The sequence below is a fragment of the Stenella coeruleoalba genome (genome assembly GCF_951394435.1).
Source record: "Stenella coeruleoalba genome assembly, chromosome: 1".
NCBI classification, from domain to species: Eukaryota; Metazoa; Chordata; class Mammalia; order Artiodactyla; family Delphinidae; genus Stenella; species Stenella coeruleoalba.
Window position 1 is genome coordinate 137,157,843 of NC_137169.1, and position 24,251 is coordinate 137,182,093.

The 24,251-nt window shown below is 36.7% G+C and overlaps 1 long non-coding RNA gene across 1 annotated transcript in view; it reads right to left on the reverse strand.

The window, feature by feature from the left end:
- Window positions 1-24,251, reverse strand: part of LOC307198306 — a 529,500-nt gene that overhangs the window by 48,169 nt on the left and 457,080 nt on the right. The window contains exon 2 of the long non-coding RNA XR_013831609.1: window positions 24,035-24,094. This is a non-coding gene — a long non-coding RNA (uncharacterized lncRNA). The remainder of the gene's footprint in view (window positions 1-24,034; window positions 24,095-24,251) is intronic.

Sequence of the window (24,251 nt, forward strand, 5' to 3'; positions counted from 1 at the left end):
GTGAGCTCGCACAGCCCATTAGCCATTTATACCTTTATTCCCTTTTTTGTCTATTAAATAAACATTGAACTGCTTCTCCCCTTGAAAGGCTCTGTGTGATGTCAGTTTTACCAACATTTCCCTTCTCCTTTCAGTGTTTTAACTTCTACTGTAGAAACTTACAGACTCAAAAGTCCTCCCAGTTTCAGTGTTTGCCCTTTGCTTGTTGGTTTCCACGATGGCACAGATGTTAGTGAAAGCAGGGGCTCCTTCCACTAGAATTAGATGAGAAGCAGCGATTTGTACCGAGGGATCAGGAAGAACCTCATCTGTTACTCCCCATTAATGGATGTCCCTGGCAAATTAACTAGGTCGGAAGACTTACATAAAAATTTAATTAACTGGTTAATCAGGTCGACAAAGATCAAGCTGGATATTTTAAGACCTTGAAGGAAAAGCAAATTAATTACTGCAGACCACTCCCTATCAAAGAGCTGCTAATTCCTATAACCAAATTGAGTTCATTGGGCCCCGATATTTTTGCCACCCAAGGGACACAGACCCCTGCCCACTCCCATGAGCCATGGCTTTGGAAGAGAATTTTTCTATGACACCAACTGCCTTTATCAACTAGTGATGACTTTATCACTTTTAATCAAACACATCTACAACTGCTACTCAGAATTTCTCATAGGCTATCTGCAATCAGACCCTATACAGCCCAAATTACAAGAAATTACCTTAGTCCCTGATACAGGGTCTTCTCACCAAAAACCACTGCACTGATTGTAACAGTCTAATATCAGAAAATGTGTCTTTATTCCAAAAAGTTCAAAAGCCACTCAATTTTGAGAAATTAATTGGGGAGACTGAAAGTCCTACCTTACAATAAATTATTATTTTATTTGAAGCACTAAATTCATAAATTCAACATCAAAATATTTTTTTCAGCTGAGGCAAGGAAGAATAAATGAAAAACATGAAAGAAAAACAGATGGGGCTTTGAAAATTTTCTTCCAGGCTTTCTAATTATGTGTCATTCCCTCATTAGAGTTGTGCAGAAAATTCAAGTGTGGCAAAAACTGCTTCATCAGTCGTCTGATTGGATGAACTGATTTAGGCTGAAAAGAACATCCTCTCAGAAAGGAGGGATGACCTTGTACAGTATGATATATACATACATAGTTTCTTTGAAGAGTTTCTAAGTAATTTTCAATTATGACATGTTCAATTCTACATAAAATGTTAGGTTTTTATGTTATCCAATCATATTTTCTCACAGAAATTATTAGTGATGGGTAAGTTTTTTACAAACTTTCAAAATGTAATAGTGTATTATGCAAAATGTTTAACCACATGATAATAAGTAGCTTCATGGATTAGCATGTATTCATTCTACAAATCACTTTGAGTATCTACTGGTGACAGATAGTATTCATTCTGTGTCTACTGTTTGAGTGTCTACTGGTGACAGACACCGGGAAAATGATAGCAAAACAGACAAACATGTCTGTCCTAGTGGGGCTTAAAGAATTAGCTTAATTACAAAAACTGGCGTTGAAGAGTTAAGTGGTGTGTTTCAGACAGTGTCTTGTAGGAAGATTCTTTGTCTACACAATTGAATGTACTAAGCCATCATTAATTTCCTTTTTCAGTAAACTATCCCGTAACACTGGCTGATTTCACCTCAAAAGTATTTAAGATGCAGAAATTTATCTTAACATCAACTGTTTTTAATGAAAGATATATCCTCCCATCTGAGTAATATATGTATAAGCATTAAATATTTCTATCAGCAACTGACTCATATTGCTACAATCACGACTTAATTTGTTAGAAATTCCGCATACAGAATTAAGTATCAAATTCATCCAAGTAAGGAAGTTTCTTAAGAACTTCAATGCAGATGATGTATTGCCTTTCCTGCTTACCTTTCCACTGGCATGGAATAAGTCGAGCCCTTATAATTCACTACCTCTTGCCAGGATTATTTAAATAAACAGCTAGTCCATTTTTTCAAATGTTTTCCTTCTCAATTGCAGTGTTTATCTCCTCAGTTTTATCTAGCACTCTACCCATCTTCCTAAAAGTGCAATCCTATTTTCTGCTAATAAATATTTGTGGAATTTTCAAAATCTACAAGAATAATGACAAAATCCTTATCCTGAGTTTAAGATTGTTCACAGTGTGAAAACAACCTAACTTCCATTAATCTCAAATTTCCCCTCCTCAGGGCTGATGGTACAAGACTGCAAATATCCTGGTCTAAAAGTCAGAGGATCTCCGTTCTATTTCTGATTCTCTCTCTCTTAGAATGAACCCTCTCTGCCTCTCCTTGTTCTTCTTCATCTTTTAATCAGCATTACTATTTCAAGTGAAATCTAATATTTGACTCCTCCCAGAGAAGAGGTAGAGACCCTTCCTGGTCTTCTCTGAAACACCTCCCCCAAAACCGATTCCTTGAAAATATTATGAAAACTCTTGGCCTGGATGATCTTTAATATCTCTTCTAACAGAATTTCCTCCCCTGTCTTCTAAAACAAGTTTTATTAATGATTCTAGATTCCTAGCTCTGTCATTAAATCTATCCTAAAACCTGTAACCCAAAGATATTATCCTTTCTATGGACTCAACACAATCTCTCTTATATTTTGGCATGAAGCATTTTGGTAGGGAGCATTTTCCAAAATGTGTGTAGTAAACACCAATTCTGTTAGATATTAATAGTTGTTAGGGAGAATGGAAGAGAGAGAGACAGACCATAAGTCTGGAAACTACTGGTATGAATAAGATCAATGCGGCATCTTCACTTCAGGACCTCTCAAAGATTTAGATGAACTTCTATCTTGATCATGTACCACTGTTCATTTGACTGCTTCTCATTATCTGAATGCCCTAGACATGAGCTTTTAGATAGGATGATGCTCTTTTTTTATGAACAGAGTGGTGAATACAGGACAAGCTATGCTTCCTTTTAATACTCTCACCCGCAATTTTCCACAACCTTTATACATGTGTGTGGCAGACTAATAAAAACTGGGGGGACATACAGGTAACACTGCTATAATGTCATAGCAGTGTTAGCAACCTAAAGTATAGTATTAGACATCCCTGTTCTTGTAGGTGTTAACCCTGTTCATCTCTGGTAATTATCTCAATGGATACTGTGAGAGATGCAAGTACATTTTTTTGCTATTCCATGAAGAGTGGAGTCTTATTCCCTTCCCTTGGACTCCGCATTGGCCTTAATGACTTGCATGATCTACAGCAAAATGACACTGTTTCAGTTCTGGACTTAGCCTTTAGAAGGGCCCTGGAAGTTTCCACCTTCTCTCTTTGAGCCCTGAGACTCGATGTAAGGATTTCAACTACCCACGTTGTGAGGAGTCCCTTACCACAGGAAAAGGTGACGTGTAGGTGCTGAATGGGGAACTCCAGCTGAGCAACTAGCCCACAGGGAGCATCAATGGTCAGGCCAGTCCGTCCTTCATATGAGTTCAGTCCCAGCTGCCATCAACCTGCTGCTCCTGGAGAGACTCCGAGTGAGAACAGTCTAGTTGAAAGCATTCAAGCCACAGAACCATGAGCGCTAACACATGGTTGTTTTAAGCCAGTTGATTTGGGGTGGCTTGTTGTATAGCAGTGGGTAACTTGAATGACTACTTTTTTCCATTCTCATACCTCCACACTATTATTGGTGAATGTATAATTATATACCTTTTAAAAATCTTGCATTTTCATTCAGATTTTTCAGTAGGTATATCTTTTTATAATCACATAGCTCAGAGAAAGAACTAACAGCCATTTATGAAGTAGTTCTTTTAAATGAGGAATTCAAGAAATCCAAACAACCCCAGGTTCTGTAAAGTAAGAAGTTCAAAGCTACACATATATGGCCTGAACAGGGCTGATATTCTTGCACTTGTAGACTCACATGAGCAGATTACAGTTGGAGATGTTGAAAGCCCTCAATCATGTATTTAAAAAACGAAAGATCCCAATAATACTTTCAGAATGGGAGAAAATTTAAAAATGAGATATGAAGATGGCTATGTTGGTACAAATTATTAGACTATGTTTAAGAACTCAGGAAGATTGCTAATTCAAAATTACTAGGATTTTTAATAAGCAGATATATAAATAATATCATATAACTTAAAAACTACAGAATAGACATGAACTGAAGTTTTAGATCTTTAAAACAATGAAATGAGAGGTATTGTATAAGCTAAATCATAAAAGAACAATTGATTTCATTCTATATTTTCTAGTCTAGTTATCATTATTAGATGACATAGTAAGCTTCTTTTCCTTACATTTTATAAAATAGAGGGAATTTTAACTCCTTTCATGGACCATTCATAAGGTCTTTGGATGGACATTATATGTAAACCCCTAAAATTATTATGTGCTTATGTGTATATCTGTGTTTTCTGGGCACCATATCCATGTCTCTCACAAGATTTTCAGAGAAAAGGATAAGCCTGGCTGCTTTTCACATTACAACGAAGGTTTAAGTAGAAGAGATTTACTCTAAAGCAAAAGTGACTTAAAAGAACAGAAGAATAAAATAGAGTGTATATTGGAAAAGACTATCCAACAGCTTAATTCCTGATTAAACCTTATCTTTCCATATTATGGAAGGCTGTCCCGAAGGACTGGCCATTCCACCCTGATTTATTTCCTCTTCCATAATTTTGCTTCCCACCATTCTGGTAAGCCTATGCTATTTATTGCCTACCTAGCTCTGGTTTGTGTAACAGAGGAGACTCAGGAGGAAAAGTTCCATATTTTCTATTATTTTTTATAAACTATAATGTTGATCAATTGAAAGATAAAATTAATTAAAATTAATTAATTAATAAATCCAAACGTCATGAATATATATGTGACACAGAATGCCCTACGTGGCATGCTCAGTCTGAAGTGGCTAAGATGTATGATGCTTAGGTTATTTGTTTGAAATTGAAGAGGGACTTTTGATCTCACTTCTCTCTAGAGATTTTAATGAGCAAGGAATGATTAACCACAAACATTATTTTCACTCTTTATACCCTAGAGGATCCTTCAGTGACCCGGAATATCAACCTCCCACCTGAGTTAGAGAAAGTATGACAAACACAGGGAAGAACAACTAAATTCAGGCATACCTGTGGACTCTCACATGTGAGACGAAAGGATGCCTGAGATATTATTTGACTAAAGACTGTAACTAACCCAGGAGGGGGAGCTGTCTTTGTTAAGGTACATAATTCTAGAGAACATTCCAGTCCATTGAAGGAAATAAAAGACTAACTGGTAACACCCACCTTCTAGTCTATTATGAATGTACATTCAGACAGGGGAAGAGGGTATGTGTCTTCTTCCCATTTTCAATTCATTTGCGCTAAATCCAAGGATACCCGTATGGGGATGTCTTAGGGTGTCTTTTATGGAAGACAAAATAAAGGATACTGTGTTATTTTCCACAAGAAGAAATGGATTAAAATTATTACAAAAGTCAAGAGAACGAGAGACAAGCCACAGACAGGGAGAAAATAGTTGCAAGATACATCTGATAAATGACTATTATCTAAAATATACAAAAAACTCTTAAATTTAACAATGAGAAACATACAACTCAATTAAAAATTGGTAATGACCTTAACAGACACCTCAGCAAAGAAGATATACAGATGACAAGTGAGCATACTAAACAATGAGCCACATCCTATGTCATCAGGGAAATGCAAATTAAAACAACCCTACACACCTATTAAAATCGCAAAAATTTAGAACACTTGACAATACCAAATACTGGTGAGGGTGTAGAATGACAGGAACTCTCATTCATTTCTGGTGAGAATGCAAAGCCAGTCTGGAAGACAATTTGTTGGTTTCTTACAAAACTGAATATACTCTTACTATATGATCTAACAATCACACTTCTTGGTATTTACCCAAAGAAATTGAAAATTTATGTCCATCCCAAAAACCTGTACACAAATGTTTATAATAGCTTTATTCATAATTGCGTAACCTTGGAAGCAACCAAGATGTGATTCAGTAGGTGAATGGATTAACAAACCGGTACATCCAGACAATGCAACATTGTTCAACACTAAAAAGAAATGTACTATCAAGCCATGAGAAGACATGGAGGTGCATTAAATGCATAAGACAAAGTCAGAAAGAGAAAAACAAATACCGTGTGCTAACGCATATATATGGAATCTAAAAAAAAAAAAACAGGTTCTGAAGAACCTAGGGGCAAGACAGGAATAAAGACACAGATGTAGGGAATGGACTTGAGGACGTGGGGAGGGGGAAGGGTAAGCTGGGACGAACTGAGAGAGTAGCACTGACATATATATACACTACCAAATGTAAAATAGCTAGCTAGTGGGAAGCAGCCACATAGCACAGGGAGATCAGCTCGGTGCTTTGTGACCACTTAGAGGGGTGGGATAGGGAGGGGGGGAGGGAGACACAAGAGGGAGGGGATATGGGGATATATGTATACATATAGCTGACTCACTTTTTTATACAACAGAAACTAACAAACCACTGTAAAGCAATTATACTCCAATAAAGATGTTAAAAAAAAATAAAAAGACAAAGTGAAAGAAGCCAATCTGAAAAGGCGACCTATGTATGATTCCTACTATGTGACATGCTGGAAAAGGCAAAACTATGAAGACAGTATAAAGATCAGTGGTTGCCTGGGGGTCGGGATGGCAGAGCACAGAGGATTTTCAGGGCAGTGAAAATACTCTGTGTGATGCCATAATGATGGGTATGTGTCACTACACCCTTGTCCAAACCCATAGAAAGTACAACACCAAGAACGGACTGTAATGGAAACTCTGGACTTTGGGTGATAATGACGTATCAATGTAGATTCGTCAATTGTAACAAATGTGCCACTCTGTTGATAATGGCGGAGGCCATGCATGTCTGGGGGGAGGGGTATACAGTAAATGTCTAAACCTTCCCCATTCGTTTTGCTGTGAACCTAAAACTTCTCTAAAAAAATTAAGTCTGTAAAAAAATCATATTTTACAACTCAAATATATAAAATTCTTATTTGTCAATTATACCTCAATAAAGCTGGAAAAAATAATCACAGAAGTTTACCTGCAAAGAGCTTCCTGACTAAAATAATTTTTATGCTAAAAATGTGTCTAACCGTGATTATAAATGTTATTATTTAGAGTATTATTTCTGAAAAGACCGATATCATTTTGGAGGAACTTTATAGACATTAGTATATAGACATTCAGTGGCAACAAATATTTCCTCTTGTTCCGTATTAATCCTGGAAGTGTGTGAGTGTGTGTGTGTGTGTGTGTACAGACTCACATATGTATTCAAGTATATTTAACTTATCCATAAAGAACATGAACATATTAAGTAATTAATGCTTGTCAGTTACTTTGAGTGAATACCGTTTTAGTCAAATGCTGTATCTGTGGTAAGTAATAATCAAGATAATGGGTTGTCCAATTATGTGGGTTATTTGCTAGCAGTTTTAAAGCATACCATATGTTTGCCCAGAATACAGACATTTAATTTTTTTCTTAAAAAGGAAGACAAGCAAGCATTCATCAATTAGAAAGAAAACATTTTTAAATGTGAGACATAGTGATTTATATAATGATTCTAAAACTGTCTAATACCTAAAGCACAGTCAATCAAGCTGTAGTCAAGATGCTAAAGAGTAAGTGAAGAGCTGACTTCCTTACATTCCTTCAATCAGTTCTCTCGGGTTTAAAAAACTTTCCACTTCACTCCCACCCAAGGGTACCATCTTATTTGCCAGATCAGCTGGTTCTTCCCAATTTTTTCCATGACTTAAATCAGGCTGCTCTAACTCTAGGGAATTTCCTGATCATAAAACTTGTTTTATTTCATTAATAATTCAGAATGGTTCTAAAATATTATTGGGAGAAAAGAGTATAAGCAACAGGCCAGTGATCCATTCCCTCCCCTGTGGAAGACGGGAATGATACTGGGAAAGGGAAAGGAAGATGACATAATTTCCTTGTCAACTGGACTTTCTCAAGCTAGAAAACTAATGAGATTTGCTAGGAAAAAGATTCATTATCTTGTAAATGTCCTTAGAAAGATGGCTCTGGCTAAGGATTATCTAGAGTAAATAAAACCCTGGACCAATGATGCAAGGCTCCCTGGAGAATGTCACCTAAGCTATACAACTCTAGGCCATAAAGTAGTAGAGCTGAAAGGCTCCCTACAGTAACAGGAATGCCAGAAATTGCATCTAAGACCTCATCTGCTCTGGGCCCAAAAGACACGTCTAGTGTGAGAGAACAGGACCTGGTAAGGTGTCCATGACTTTGCAGACCTCCCTCTGCTTCATGTGTGCTTTTCAGCTGCCTGTAATCTTGACATCATTTAGTAAAGTCTGATACTGAATCAGATCTCAGACTTGACAACTCTAGTATAACTGTTTTTTCTTTTCCTTCCAAATTGTCTACTACAATAGCCCACATCACTAACATTCATATATAGTTTTTCTCATATTTTTCTAAGTATATGTAACTAAATTATGTTCATGTGTGTCTTTTTACAAATTTTTATAAACTTTTAAAATAACCTTAAAATTTAAATAAATAAATGCTGTAGGTTACATAATCTGAAACCAACATATATTTCGCCAAAAAGTCCTCTAAAAAACACCGGTTCTGATACAGAGCCAAGGATTAAAACACTGGGCAAGACGGATGTTAGGAAAGTAGTACTTGTGATATTAACAACACCACCAAAACCAGTGGGTATTTCAACACTGTCCCCAGTGCCCGAGTCTGTGAATCACAGCTCTCATTAATCTGACTTCCCATCTTAAAATACCTACCAGGTAGCTACTGCTTACAATGTAAAGTCTAAACTTCTGTCAACAAGGTCTTTAATACTGCAATCTCAGTTATCTGGAAAAGAGGATGTTATAAGCCTTTTCATATAGCTTAACTCTATAGTGCCAAACTATTTAGTGTCCCTAAACACTATGCTTCAGTCAAGGCTGATTTCCAATTTTCATGTCCATGTGGCTTCATATTGTCATAACCAATGCCAGAATGTTTAGTTGATAAGGTTGTGCACTGCCCAAGGGCAGCATAGTTAAAGGGGGTGCTAAATACTTCATAAACACCCTGGTAAATATCTTGTTCTGACAGTGTGAGTCATGTTATGGAAATTTTCTAAAAGATAAATCTTGAGGTTACCTTTGTCTCGATCACACTTGTCATGTGTCAACAGCCGCTAGATGCTTCAGATCAAGGATCTCCTCCTATCTAGATTTCTGCTACATCTCTTGGATTTGGTTACTAAACAGAAGTTGTAAATGGGCTCAGCTCCACTTTTCAAACCACGTTATTTATGTTTTATATCCCTACATACAGCCATTGTTGGCTAAATCATCTGTTGACTAAAGGAATCGACTGACCACTCAGAAGAGACTCCAGGCAGGAATTTCTGAGAGGGAGATGTGGGTAGAGACAATTACGCAAAAAGCACCACAGTCATTTATGCTGTGATATTCTTTGCTTATGTTCCCCTCTGTCTATAATAGCATTTATTCACTGATTAATAGCAGCAGAGGTGGCCCCTCTGGCTGCACACTCTCACCACTCATTGTGATCACAATCTCAGAATACAAGAGAACTGCTTTCTCCCAAGGTATATTACAGCCCCCTGTAAAAGAAGTGACTAGTCAGAACAGGTCATATCCCTATACTGATTTTGGAAATACCAAACTATCTTAAATACCAAACCATCAGAATCACATGAAATGGAGGAAATGTTATTTCTGAAAAGAAATGGTGGAGATCAGAAAGAAAAAAGTAGTAGTAGTGAATGCCTTCTATAATTTCATCCTTTGACTTCCTGGCAGCCACAAACAACTTTTGCTGCCATTCATACAATTTCAAAAATCCCCAGGATGATGAGATCCAAGTATCCCATTCATAAGCAACTCTCACATCCTTTCCTCCAGAGGGTGACTAAGTCTTAACCAGCTAGTGCATCATTTTCTAAGTCCAGGCTTTCTGGGTGGTGTGTAGTCTTTCCAGTAAAGTCCAGAAATGGCTTCGTGGTCTAGCAGTCCACGCCTAAATAATATATTCACCCACCACAATACGCTGAGTATACACTGATGGAGCTAAAATAGAATAACCATTTAAAAATCTCCAATTTAGAAAAGGAAAGAAAGAGAGACAACATACAAGGCATCTCTCATACTTCCAGGACATGGATTACAAGGTCTCCCTGCTAAGGCAATGAAATGAATTCCTTGGTCAAGCAATCTCAATGACCCTGATTCTCCTCACTGGAATATTCACTCCTCTACCGCCCTTCCTATTCACACGTAGAAGGAAACCAGGCAGCTCTTTTGCTTCAGCATCCTACTTCCCGCACGGTTGGTTTCAAACCCTAGGAGTAAACAGTCATATGAACTATTTTGTCAGTCGGTGTGCAGTTTTCTTGATAACAAAATCTCTCTTAAAACCAGAGTAGGATGCTGGCAAATTTGCATCCGTTCTACTCCCCAGTCAAGTAACTAAAGCTAGAGATCTTGGTAAAGTCAGAGTTCATTAACCTGGTGCTCTCCCTTGGTCTTTATTCTAATAAATTAACGGCTAAGATATCAGCCAAGTGCCTCCAAATTAATGGCTAACATATCAGCCAAGTGTATTCTGTTCTTTGCCACAAGGCTAAATCCTAGTGGAGACTATATGCAAAGTGAGTGGAAATTAATTTGGTCAGAAAGAGAACAGAGCGTGGGAAGTTTTCACAGAAGACTAGGGGATCTAGTTTCCTCCATTTTCTAATAGCATTCGAATGTGTTTCCTGCTCCCCACTTAGCCATGGGCAGAAGAACCAGCTAGTGCAACCTCCTACTACGCATGATTATCCAACACTCAGTCATCATGGATTGCTGGTCATCAAAACTGTACCATTCTCTTCCCTCTCTTTTTTTAGTCAGGTCAATCCAGACCAAAGGTTAGACCTCTTTTCCTCCAATACTTTATTGCAGGCTGCAAGCATTAGACAACAGATTCCTACTTCCTAATGTTATTCAACCAAATATCTAGATCCAGAGATGCAATAGGTATCAGTCTAATAAGTGGCTTTGCTCCTCATAGAAAAGACTGTTAACTTTCCAGTTTGAAAGACACTCCGCCTGCCATCCATTCTGCCTTGACTCAACTGAGTCCACATTTGGGGGTCTTTCAATTGAAAAATTTTCCTCTCTCTACCAATTTTTCTGTTTTTAAGCATGCTGTATTTGCAAGTGTCAGAAAACCAACTCAAACTTGTCTTAGCGAATATAGTGAATTTATTAATTCACATAACTGGAAAGATAAAGAAAGGGATCTGGCTTTAGGCCCAACTGATGACATTAACCAGGAGCCCACACATCCCCTCCAGCTATGCCCTTACTCCCACTCTCATTCTCTCCCTACAACTTAGCTCTCCTTTCCTTTGTGTTGGCATCATTTTCTGTCTCTCTTGTTGAAGAATAATGAAAACTTTGCATTGTATTTAGGCTTACAGATTGCCAGAAGCATGTTTTTAATGAACCACTGCGGTAGGGAGAGATGGTTGAAAGTGATTATCAAAAGCACTGAGCTTTTTTACATGGCTGAGAATCATGGGACCACAGTGATACAGAAAGGAAGAAAAGAAATATAACCTGTGGGTACTTTTACATCTTAAGTGATTAACAACCAAAGCTTTTTGTGAACTGTTAAGAATTCTGACACTATTCTTATTTTATGACAAGGTTTTAAACATTTTAAAACTTAACATAGTCTACAAGATGTTCATATTTTAAAAAAAAGAAAAAGAAAAATCTCTAGGGCACATCTCAGTGTTCCGTCTTCTGTGGATTTTTTAGGATATTTAGACAGAAACATCAGCGACAGCAAGCACCACTGACAGGGAAAGAATAAAGTGAGATTATGTAATAAAACAGAATTTAGGTCAAAAATGTACAATAGCATAGAGATACAAATTGAGCAAATGAGAATGGTTGTCTTTTGTAGACCAAGCTATACACGGAGGAGTTGACTTTGCAAAGAGGAGGAACACCTCCTTCTCTGACAGACGATGAAAAGGGCCAGAGTAAAAACCTTTGAGGAAATGAAAAGCCATCTGAGGTAAACATGTCAATAACTGGCTATGTGAGGACCTGGGACACGCTTCCAATGACTGCTGGAGGAAGGTGAGGGCTGAGCACACTGAAGAAACCAGCCAAGAGAAGAAAGAACACATTTGAGGGCACCCCACAATGAACAATAATCCCAGCTTTGACATCTTTCAGAGAAGGCAGCATTATCACAGCAAACACATATAGTAATGAATCAGTATATTCATGACGTCTTTTTTTCCCAGCAAATTTTGCCTGAAAATGAAAACCAAAAACGTTGACAGTGGGATCTATGCAGAATTGAATATTGGCAACATTTTGAAAGCAGCTCTCTTGCCCCTTCTCTGTTTACCCATTTCTGTCCCCCTCTAACCTTAAAAACCTAATTATAGGAATGAGATCACCAAGCAATTGAAACTAACTCCTGACTTAGGATTTCCTAAATGCACACCATGCCTTGCCTAAACTGCTGATTCTTTTCCTAGATAAAAAGAAGTAAGAATGAAGAAATAAGTAGTTATAGAAATATGAGCTCTCTACTCCCAACAGCAGTCTTAGCAATCCTGCAGAAGATCACGTGGGCAAGGTAAAATCTGGAGAGAGTCAGCCAGTCTGCATGCAGTGGCAAATGATGCAGAACCCAACCTCCTTCCTTGATGATTCACTGAAATTCTTCCCCCCATTTTCTCCTTGAAAAACTGTCATGGCTGAGCAGAATCTTCAGAGTTGGTCTCTGGACACGAGTCCCCCATCTCCCCAGATTGCTGGCTTTTCTGATTAAAGCATCTTTCCTTTCTACTGACACTTGCCCCTCAAATTATTGTCTTTTGAGCAGTGATGAGCTGAACCTGAGTTTGGTAACAATTTCACAAAGGGAAGTAAAAGTACAATTATTTGTGGGAATTTATGTAACCATGAATTCTGTTAGGAAGAAATGCTTCTTTCCCAATCCTAATGCCTCCTTCTACATAGAGTTTCATTAGCAAAACATTCCTAGCCTTCCTCTGTTCAACAGCTTCTCCTCATAGAGAGAGGAATAAATTAGTATAATTCTCTTCCAGATCCTTTCTCTTTCTTTATTTGGGGACAAGATTATCTGCCTCTATGGAGTGCTTGCTTTCTCCCTGGATCTTGCATGCCATGAGACTTACTAAGGCATGATTTCCCCTCTGGAAAAGTGGAGGAGGGAAGAAAGGGAGGTTCTGAAGTTTGTGAGAATAGCAGTGTCAGTTCAAGAAAGTGTTAAGATTTGGTGCACTGCAATACCACTGATGAATATAGATGCAAAAGTCCTCAACAAAATACTAGCAAACCAAATACAACAATATATTAAAAGGATCATACACCATGATCAAGTGGCATTTATCCCAAGGATGCAAGAATTTTTCAATATCCTCAAATTAAACAATGTGATACACCACATTAAGAAATTGAATAATAAAAACCATTATGATCATCTCAATATATGCAGAAAAATCTTTTGATAAATTTCAACATTCATGTGTGATAAAAACTTTTCATAAGTGGGCATAGAAGGAGCATACCTCAATATAATAAAGGCCATATATGACAAACCCACAGCGAACATCATACTCAATGGTGAAAAGCTGAAAGCATTTCCTCTAAGATCAGGAACAAGAAAAAGATGCCCACTCTCACGGCTTCTATTCAACATAGTTTTGGAAGTCCTAGCCACAGCAATAAGAGAAGAAAAAGAAATAAAAGGAATCCACATTGGAAAAGAAGTAAAACTGTCACTGTTTGCAGATGACATGATGCTATACATAGAAAATCCTAAAGATGCCATCAGAAAACTACTAGAGCTCATCAATGAATTCAGTAACATTGCTGGATACAAAATTAATGTACAGAAATCTGTTGCATTTCTATAACTAAGAAAAAATATCAGAAAGAGAAATTAAGAAAACAATCCCATTTACCATCACATCAAAAAGAATAAAATACCTAGAAATAAACCTACTTAAGGAGGCAAAAGATCTGTACTCTGAAAACTATAAGACACTGATGAAGAAACTGAAGACAACACAAACAGATGGAAAGATATACCATGTTCTTGAATTGGAAGAATCAATAGTGCTAAAATGACCATATGACCCAAAGCAATATACAGATTCAATGCCATCCCTTATCAAATTACCAATGGCATTTTTCACAGAACTGGAACCAAAAATCTTAAAGTTTGTATGGAAACACAAAAGACCCCGAATAGACAAAACAATCTCGAGAAAGAAGAATGGAGCTGGAGGATTCAGGCACCGTGACTTCAGACTACAAAGCTACAGTACTCAAAAAAGTATGGTACTTACACAAAAACAGACACATAGATCAATGGAACAGGATAGAAATCCCAGAAGTAAACCACATACTTATGGTCAATTAATATATGATAAAGGAGGCAAGAATACACAATGGAGAATAGAAGTCTCTTCAATAAGTGGTCCTGAGAAAATTGGACAGCTACATGTAAAATAATGAAATTAGAACATTTTCTAAAATCACATACAAAAATAAACTCAAAACAAATTAAAGACCTAAATGTAAGAGCAGATATTATAAAACTCCTAGAGAAAAACATAGGCAGAACATGCTTTGACGTAAATCACAGCAATATTTTTTTGAATCTGCCTTCTAGAGTAATAGAAATAAGAACAAAAATAAACAAATGGAACCTAATTAAACTTAAAAGCTTTTGAACAGCAAAGGAAACCATAAACAAAAAGACAACTTACAGATTGGGAGAAAGTATCTGCAGACAATGCAACCAACAATAGGTTAATTTCCAAAATAAACGAGCAGCTTAATATCAGAAAAACAAACAACCGAAACAAAAAATGGGCAGAAGACCCAAATAGACATTTCTCCAAAGAAGACATACAGATGGCCAATAGGCACATGAAAAGATATCAAAACCATAATGAGGTATCACCTCACACCAGTCAGAATGGCCATCATTAAAACGTCTACAAATATGCTGGAGAAGGTGTGGAGAAACAGCAACCCTCCTTCACTGTTTCTGGGAACATAACTTGATGCAGCCACTCTGGAGAACAGTATGAAGGTTCTTTAAAAAACTAAAAATAGAGTTACCATATGATCCAACAATCCCAGTCCTGGGTATATATCTGGAGAAAACTCTAATTTGAAAGGATACATGCACCCCAATGTTCATAGCATCATTATTTACAATAGCCAAGACATAGAAACAAACTAAATGTCCATCAACAGATGAGTGGATAAAGAAGATGTGGTACACATATACAATGGAATACTACTCAGCCATAAATAAGAATGAAATAATGCCATTTGCAGCAACATGGATGAACCTAGACATTACCACACTAAGTAAATCAGAGAAAGACAAATACTATATGATATCACTCATATGTGGAATCTAAAACAATGATGTAAATGAACTTATTTACAAAACAAAAATAGACTCACAGACGCAGAAAAGAAACATGGTTACCAAAGGAGATGGGAGGGGAGATAAGTTAGGAGTTTGCGATCCATAGATACATACTACTATATATAAAATAGATAAACAACAAGGACCTATTATATATCACAGGGAACTATATTCAATATCTTGTAATAACCTATAATGAAAAATAATCCAAAAAAGTATATATTAGTTTGGCTAAAATGTTCGTTCATTTGTTTCCGTAAGATGGCTCTAGGAGCACTTAGTTGTCTATAACTTCACTCAAAACAATTTTGCTAGATTGTATTGTGACAGCTGTCAAAGCAGCATGCATTTAAAAAAATTATCAAAATTGGTGAATTTTTGTGTAGACATTTTAATATTGAAGATGGAAGAAAAAAACAACATATGCAGCATTTTATGCTTTATTATTTCAAGAAAGGTAAAAACGCAACTGAAATGCAAAAATAGATTTGCACAGTGTATGGAGAAGGTGCTGCGACTGATTGAACATGTCAAAAGTGGTTTGCAAAGTTTCGTGCTAGAGATTTCTTGCTGGATGAGGCTCCACGGTCAGGTAGACCAGTTGAAGTTGATAACGATCAAATTGAGACATTCATTGAGAACAATCAACATTATACCATGTGGGAGATGGACAACATACTCAAAAATATCCAAATCAAGCGCTGAAAATCGTTTGCATGAGCATGGTTATGCTCATCGCTTTGATGTTTGGGTTCCACATAACTTAAGCGAAAAAAACCTTCTTGACCGTTTTCCGCATGCAATTCTCTATCTAAACGTAATGAAAACATTCCGTTTTTAAAACAAATTGTGACAGGTGATAAAAAGTGGATACTGTACAACAATGTGGAATGGAAGAGATCGTGGAGCAAGTGAAATGAAACATCACCAACCACACCAAAGCCTGGTCTTCATCCAAAGAAGTGATGCTGTGTGTATGATGGGATTGGAAGGGAGCCCTCTATTATGAGCTCCTTCTGGAAAATAAGACGACTAAATCCAACAAGCACTGCTCCCAATTAGACCAAATGAAAGCAGCACTTGTCGAAAGGTGTCAACAGAAAACGCGTACTCTTCCATCAGGGTAATGCAAGACAGCGTGTTTCTTTGATGACCAGGCAAAAACTGTTACAGCCTGGCTGGGAAGTTCTGATTCCTCCACCCGTATTCACCAGACATTGCACCTTCGGATTTCCATTTATTTCAGCCTTTACAAAATTCTCTTAATGGAAAAAAATTCAATTCCCTGGAAAACTGTAAAAGGCACCTGGAACAGTTTTTTATCAAAAAGATAAAAAGTTTTGGGAATTTGAAATTATGAAGTTGCCTGAAAAATGAAACAAAAGGGTGAATACGTTGTTCAATAAAGTTCTTGGTGAGAATGAAAAATGTGTCTTTTACTTAAAAAACTGAAGTCACTTTTTGGCCAACCCAATATATGTATGTATAACTGAATCACTTTGCTATACACCTGAAACTAACACAACATTGTAAATTAACTATACTTCAATAAAAAATAGTTATAAAAATAAAAACATAAAAAGATTTGGTGCACTGAAAATGGAAATTAGAAGATGGATATTTAGGGAGCAAAATAATGAGACTAGGGCATCTGGCAGAGCCTTGATCAAAAGGCTTAAAGTGGTGGAGACATTGTATTAACTCAGAGTATAAGTGAAGTTTGCAGAGGCCTGTATCTCTGCCATGTGGCTGTATTTTTATGGTTATGAGTTTAACAGCTGTGCCTTAATTGAATAACCAGCTCTAACAGAAGATCACATGTTCCCAAGTCTACTAGTCCTTGTATATATCTAGCCCATCCTTCAGCTATGAGTATGAACCTCAGAAAACACCTGCAGTCCTCTACAAAGTCTGGGATCATCTGAGTTGAGCATGATGCTTCAGCAAAAACACAGGCCTTACATTTAGAGCTGATTTAGTTTGACCTTGACCTTCATTGGGACAATGTGATATTGTGATTTATAATAAGAAATATATAGTTCATCTCTGTCTCAGTTTCTGCCATAGAGCTATTAAAACCCTTGGAATTTCCTAAATGATGAGAGACAAAGGTGTCTTTTATTATGTTAATGAGGCAACTTAATCATACCTAGGTAATAAAGCGCCATAAAAATTCAAAAGTGATATGTATTTAAGTTTCTCCATGTCTTTTCATGGCTTGGAAGCTCATTTATTTTTAGCACTAAATAATATTCCACTGTCTGAATGTACCACAGTTTATTTGTTGATTCACTTACTGAAGAACATCGTGGTTGCTTCTAAGTTTTGGCAATTATAAATAAAGCTGCTACAAACATCCACATGCAGGTTTCTGTGTTTATAATTTATATACAACACTTTTAATTACATATATTTTTAAATTTATAATATATATAAATTAACAAGCTGGAAATGTAAAGAGTCTAGAATAGACATTTTTTAAAAAGAACAAAGTTGAAGACACACTAACTGATTTCACAATTTACTTGAATGGTGTAGTAATTAAGACAGTACAGAATTGATATAAAGGTGGACAGATCAATAGAGCAGAATAAAGAATCCAGAAATAAATCCACCCATATCAGATTAATTGATTTTTCAATAGAAGTACTAAGGTAATTCAATGGAGAAAGAACAGTCTTTTCAAACAATGGTTCTAGAGCAACGGGAAATCCACGTGATAGGGAAAGGAAACAACCTTTACCTTACAACACACACACACAAATAACTTGCTATGTGTGACAGACCTACATTTAAGTGCAAAACTATAAAACTTCAGGAAGACAACCTTTGTGACTTTGGGAAAAGCACAGTCACTGAAAGAATAAAAAGATAAACCAGACCATAAAGATTTATATATCTTGCTCTTCAAAAGACATCATTAAGAAAACAAAGATAGTCCACATAAAAGCAAAGTATTTGCAAAGCATATTTATGATAAAAGACTTGTGTCCAGAATGTATAATAAACGCTACAATTTAACCATCACCATTGGATGACAGACAATCCAATAAAAATGTACAAAAATATTTGAATAGACACTCACCTAAGAAGATACACAAATGGTAAGTATGTAGGTGAAGAGAACTTCAACACTGTTGAGTTCAACACTATTCATAATAGAATTGACAGCTCAAACCACAGTGTGATACCTTCACATACGTATTACAACACTAAAAAAGAAATGACTTTCAACCCCAGGTATTCATGAGGATGTAGGGAAACTGGACTCTTTATAATGGCTGGTAAGAATGTAAAATGTTACAGCTACTTTGGAAAAAGAGTTCTTTAATTTCTTAAAAAGAAAGACCCGAGAATTCTACTCTGGTGGATTAGGAAAACACATCCATGCAAAGATTTGTACTTAAAAATTCAGAGCAGTGTTACTTATATGTCCAGCTTAAAACTGGACACAATCCAAATGTCCATCAACTTGTAAATGGATAAACTAAATGTGGTATGTTCATATGATGGAATCCTACTCAAGAATAAAAAGGAATGAACTAATGATACATGCAAAAATATAGATAAACCTCAAAAGCATTATGCTAAATGAAAGAGATGACAAAAAAAGGGAAATTCCAGAGTTGTTTTTTTTTTTTACTATTATCTTTTTAAAAAATTCTCTTTCATCATTCATGTTTGTTTAGAACATTACAGTAGGCATGAAGGGAAAAATAACTGCATTTTTAAATGCAATCTGTCCAAAGTATATTATAATATATGAAACCATGCCATTATCTCTTAGGGGAAAAAAGCATTCAAAAATTAATTTGATATTAAGTTTAAAGATTAAGACCAACGTCCAAGTAAGCCACGTATAAGGTTAGGTGCAAGTCATGTTTTCATTCCAATGAGTTTACAGAAATGTGGGCATGCCATGTATGATTTGAAATAGTCAAATCCTCAAAGGTTTCTGCACTGGGATTTAAATAAAAACTAAAATGTCAGCATAGTTTCAGTGGCTTTCAATTTCCTGTTTGATCTCAGAAATATATGGATGGTCTTTGCCATGAGCACTTCCATGATGGCAATGGCCTTCCTCAGGGCTCTCTCCCCGGCCTTTACCATAGCGGGTGGTAAAGAAATGTATCTAGTGACAATAATAGCTACCACTGAATACCTAAGCTTTGCAAGAAGACAGCAGTATTTCAATGCCACTCTCTGACAGGGTGACGATATATGTTGTTTGCTTATCACCACTAACCCCCATATATGATCAATTTTCCCCAGGCAGATTCAAATTTAATGGGTTTATAGGAGGTTTCTGCTAGTATCGTATTCTCTTATTGTGACTTCTCAGTATCTGAGCTCACAAACATTTGATGAAGCTGATACCTAGAAGATCTTTTTTTTTTCATGGCATGTGGGATCCTCCTGGACCGGGGCACGAACCCGTGTCCCCTGCATCAGCAGGCGGACTCTCAACCACTGCACCACCAGGGAAGCCGTAGAAGATCTTAGTCCCTCCCTCCCTTCACCACCACTCCATCTCCGCTACGGCCACTGGAAAAACTAAGTACTAGGTTATAGGAATGTCATTTTGATTGGGAATTTTCTTCAGTGACTGGAGATCATTTTGTTTCCTCAGTTTGTTGCCTGATGAGGGGTGGGTAGGTTAGTATTTGATCATTTTGTATGTCTTTCTAACTCTTTGGATGCTCTTAGAAATGAAACACATACGAGATTTCACACTGATCTTCACGATGAGGTCCTGAAAGAATTGTGGCTATGTCCATGAAGACAGCCCATGTGTAGTTGCTGTGACTCCACAGCTCCACCTAGGTAACCATAACACCTTTAGCGTACTGCAAATGAGACATTCAAAATGTTTTATTTCACTGGGCTCACAAAGGGAAAAATAATTTAACTTTTAAACTTTACCTTAGATTTTGATGCCGAGAGACTTTAAAATTGGCAGAGTAGAATTTTTAGGTTTATATTTTTTAGGGATTTTGATAATGGGAGATGATTTATGTTCAAATTTGGGATGTGTTTATGATAACTTCTTATTGGTGAATCTTAATATTGTCATTTGATCCCTTTGCAGAATTTGATAGGCTGTACTGGGCAATATGTTTAGACATAGCTACTGATAGGAAATAGAATAGGAGGTACATTTCTGGACTTGAATACTGAATTTCAATTACTGTACTGTTTTTACACATTTCAGATCTTTGGGGCAAAATTTAAACATAAACTAGCGGTCACAGGGGAAACTATGAAGGAATAGTTATTGACATTGGGAACGTGGCCTCATGAAGGTAACAAGAATTTTCCAAGAGGTGGATTAAGAAAAAAATCTAAGAATTAAAGGAAGAATCAGGGACAGAGGCCTGCAACTGATTTTGTTTCTGGTTTCTGTTTTGGTTTGATTTGGTTTTTTGGCAGAAGTTTGAAGAGGTATTTCAATTTAGGAGAATATTATTAGATTACAACTTGGAAAGAAATATAAGAAACAAGGGGTATCTGTGTCCCACTTTATAACCAGGGGGCCACTTTCTCTTGAGACAAAAAGGGTCAGAAGGTATAAGAAAAGCATTTTCAAAAACTGCAAATATTTCTAGGAAACATCAAATTGAACAAAGTTCATAAGTATTTTTTTTTAAACTTCAGGCCAGCTCAGATTCTTTTAATGAAATGTGAATTTCCAAAGAAGGCCATGATGTTGCATTACTTTTCTGAATGTCTATCGACATCATTCAGCATATATGTGTCCCATTAACAGGTTTAGGACATGTTGTTGAGCTGGGATAGGAAGAGGAAGGACCTGGATATTGCTTCATAAACACAGATTTTAATATATGTGACAGACAACAAGAATTAAGAGTCAGAGGTCATATCAGAGTACAGAATTCCACAGTTCATTGTTATGCAACTATACTAACTGCTAAAGAACAAAGTATCAATTCACCTACTAAAGCTGGAAAGGCTGACTGTATTCAAGGGAATTATCACGATAGGCAGAGGGACCACTGCAGTGGGGTTTTGCAGGAGCTGGGAGAGATCAGCCTCAATTCTGAATACAACAAGGAAAAGTGGGAATTATAGCCAAGAAACAAGATGAAGTAGTTGGGCGATGAAAAATTACCAAGAGGAAACACCAGGGTAAGGGGGGGGGGATCGTGGCTAAACTGACTTAGCAGGATTCTCGCTAAAACTGGGCTCTACAAGGAAGGACACAGGAGCCCAAGGTCAGGCCTAGCCCAAAAGAGAGCTCAGCGGAGCCTAACCAAATTTCGGTCAAGGAATGAATCTTTGTCATTAAACAAGCTTAGTGTGGTCCAGTACAAAATCAAATGTCTCAGTTCTAGGAGCCTCTGACCTCACATGTTCAATCTTTAACATAATTACTCAAAATTTTACTACCTCTCATTTCATACCTGCTCATACAGAATCTGTTTTTTTCCTTATGGATTTTTCTCCCCTTAAAAGGCCTTTCTCCAAGGAATGTCACACAGCTATTGATATAGCAGTCCAGGTGATGGCTTCCTGTATGTGGCTAGGGAACAGGCACCTCCCAGATAATGGGTCTGCATTTGAGACCAGCAACTGTATTTGCGTCTGGGAGCAGTAGATTGGGGAGAAAGGAACTATTCTCAGATGGCAATACAGGTAACTGTGAGAAAAGGTTGTGGACTGAAACTGTCAAAAGCTGGCTTCCCAAATATCACCAACAACTTGTTGAAAAAACAAATCTGGGTTACTGCTCACTGCGGTAAAGGAGAGCAAAGCATTGGCAGTGTACCAGAGGGGAGACGGCAAGGTCAGGAATTATTGGGAATTGGAAATTTGATTTAAGGCAGTTCTTTCAAAGAGGGGGTTTGATTAGAATTAGATAAGAATCAAGATACAAGAGTTCAGGATTGGTGAAGGCAGTCAAAGAACTTAGGGCTCAAACTCAAATTGCAGTTTTAAAGTAGCCTGTCTTTTATCTTCAGGGACAACAAAATGGAAGTAATCTTGCAGAAAAGTGACCTTTGATGCTTTGATGTCTATTAACACTTTCCACTGAGCAGTAGATGAGTATTTTGAGAAGCAAATATAAGGAACAATCAAAGTATTTGTCTGGGCAGAAGGGTCCCTGAAAAGCAAAGTGATACTAAAGACAGCAACATGGCAAAGCCACGTCCTCATACATAGAAAGGCGTATTTTCTGTCCTCAGTGTCCGGATTGAGTTTGGAGATAATCTTGGTTCTCAGATTGTGAACTACTGCATGGAACTGTGCGCAAGTAATTGTGCTGTTAACTAAAGAGACTCTAGTCCTTTCTAGCTTCAGAAGCTGTGCTGCATGGCAGCCGGGTTGGAGCTCCTCTGTGACAGGCTCAGAAGCCTGGACAGACAGCAGTGAGGCCAGCACACAGGTGGCCTTGGTGACCCTGGCCAGTAGGAGTGACCCAGGAGAAAATGTTGTCTCAGGTTGGGGCTCAGAGCACACAGGTGGAGTCTGACAAACCTAAATATAAATCTTCTCTAGAAATCCCTTTAGTACATTTGTGATTTGGGTTAACTATTTAATTTCTGAGCTTCTGTTTCCATTTTGATAACTGAGAAAATATATGTAAGACATTAGCATACAATAGAACCCAACAAATATTTTTCTCCTAAATCTACTATGGAGAAAATTCCCTAAAACATGATATAATAGAAGAACCTATTTAATGACAAAAGATATATTAAAATGAGATAGAGAGTTCTACTGAGTAATCAACAAGAGTATTGTTTCCACTGTAAATGTAACTATCTGCCTATTTAAAAAACAGCATTATGTTTTATAAAATTAATTTGCAATAAATGGGGAATTGTTGCTCAGTGGGTACAAAGTTTCAGTTATGCAGGAGAAATAAGTTCTAGAAATCTGCTGTATAACACATTATCTATAGTTAATAACACGCCATCGTGCACTTAAAAATATGTTAAGAGTATAGAGCTCGTGTTAAGTGTTCTTGTCACAAAAACAAAACCAAACAACAACAAAAACCACAAAAGGACACAAGGAAATTCTTGAAGGTGATGACATGTGTAGTACCTTGATCATGGTAACAATATCACAGGTGTGTACATATGTCCAAACTCAACAAAAAGCATACCTTAAACATGTACAATTTAAAAATTATAGATCAATGATACTCAATAAAGCTTAAAAAGCATTCTCCCTGACTTTCTAATTTTCATTAAAATCAGTTATTTAAATTTACAGCTATCTCAAAAGTATTACATTTTCACTTCATATAACCAAGTACCTGTTGAATATTTACTTAAAAGACAGCCTTAATGATATTTAAGTTAATTTCACTTGCTTAAAATTTTAACTAGAAAAAAAAACCTTCCTTGTTATTTTTAATCCAGATATACTTGGTGTGAAGATGTAATTGCAATTTTAAATTAACTTGTACCTTCAGGAACAACATAATGAAAGTAATTTTGCAGAAAACTGACCTTTTTTCTGTATTCTTCAGCAAGATGTGCCCCACCAGAAATGAATCAATACTCTGGAATCTATTTTAGGGGGAAAAAGATATTATATTCATAACAATGTCGTAGCATTTCTCTTAATTCTACATCTAATCTTAATTCAATTGTTTAATCTATTTTTAAAATTATAATAAAAAATAATCATCAAATATTTGAGCAATACTTTTTTTTTTCCTAAGCA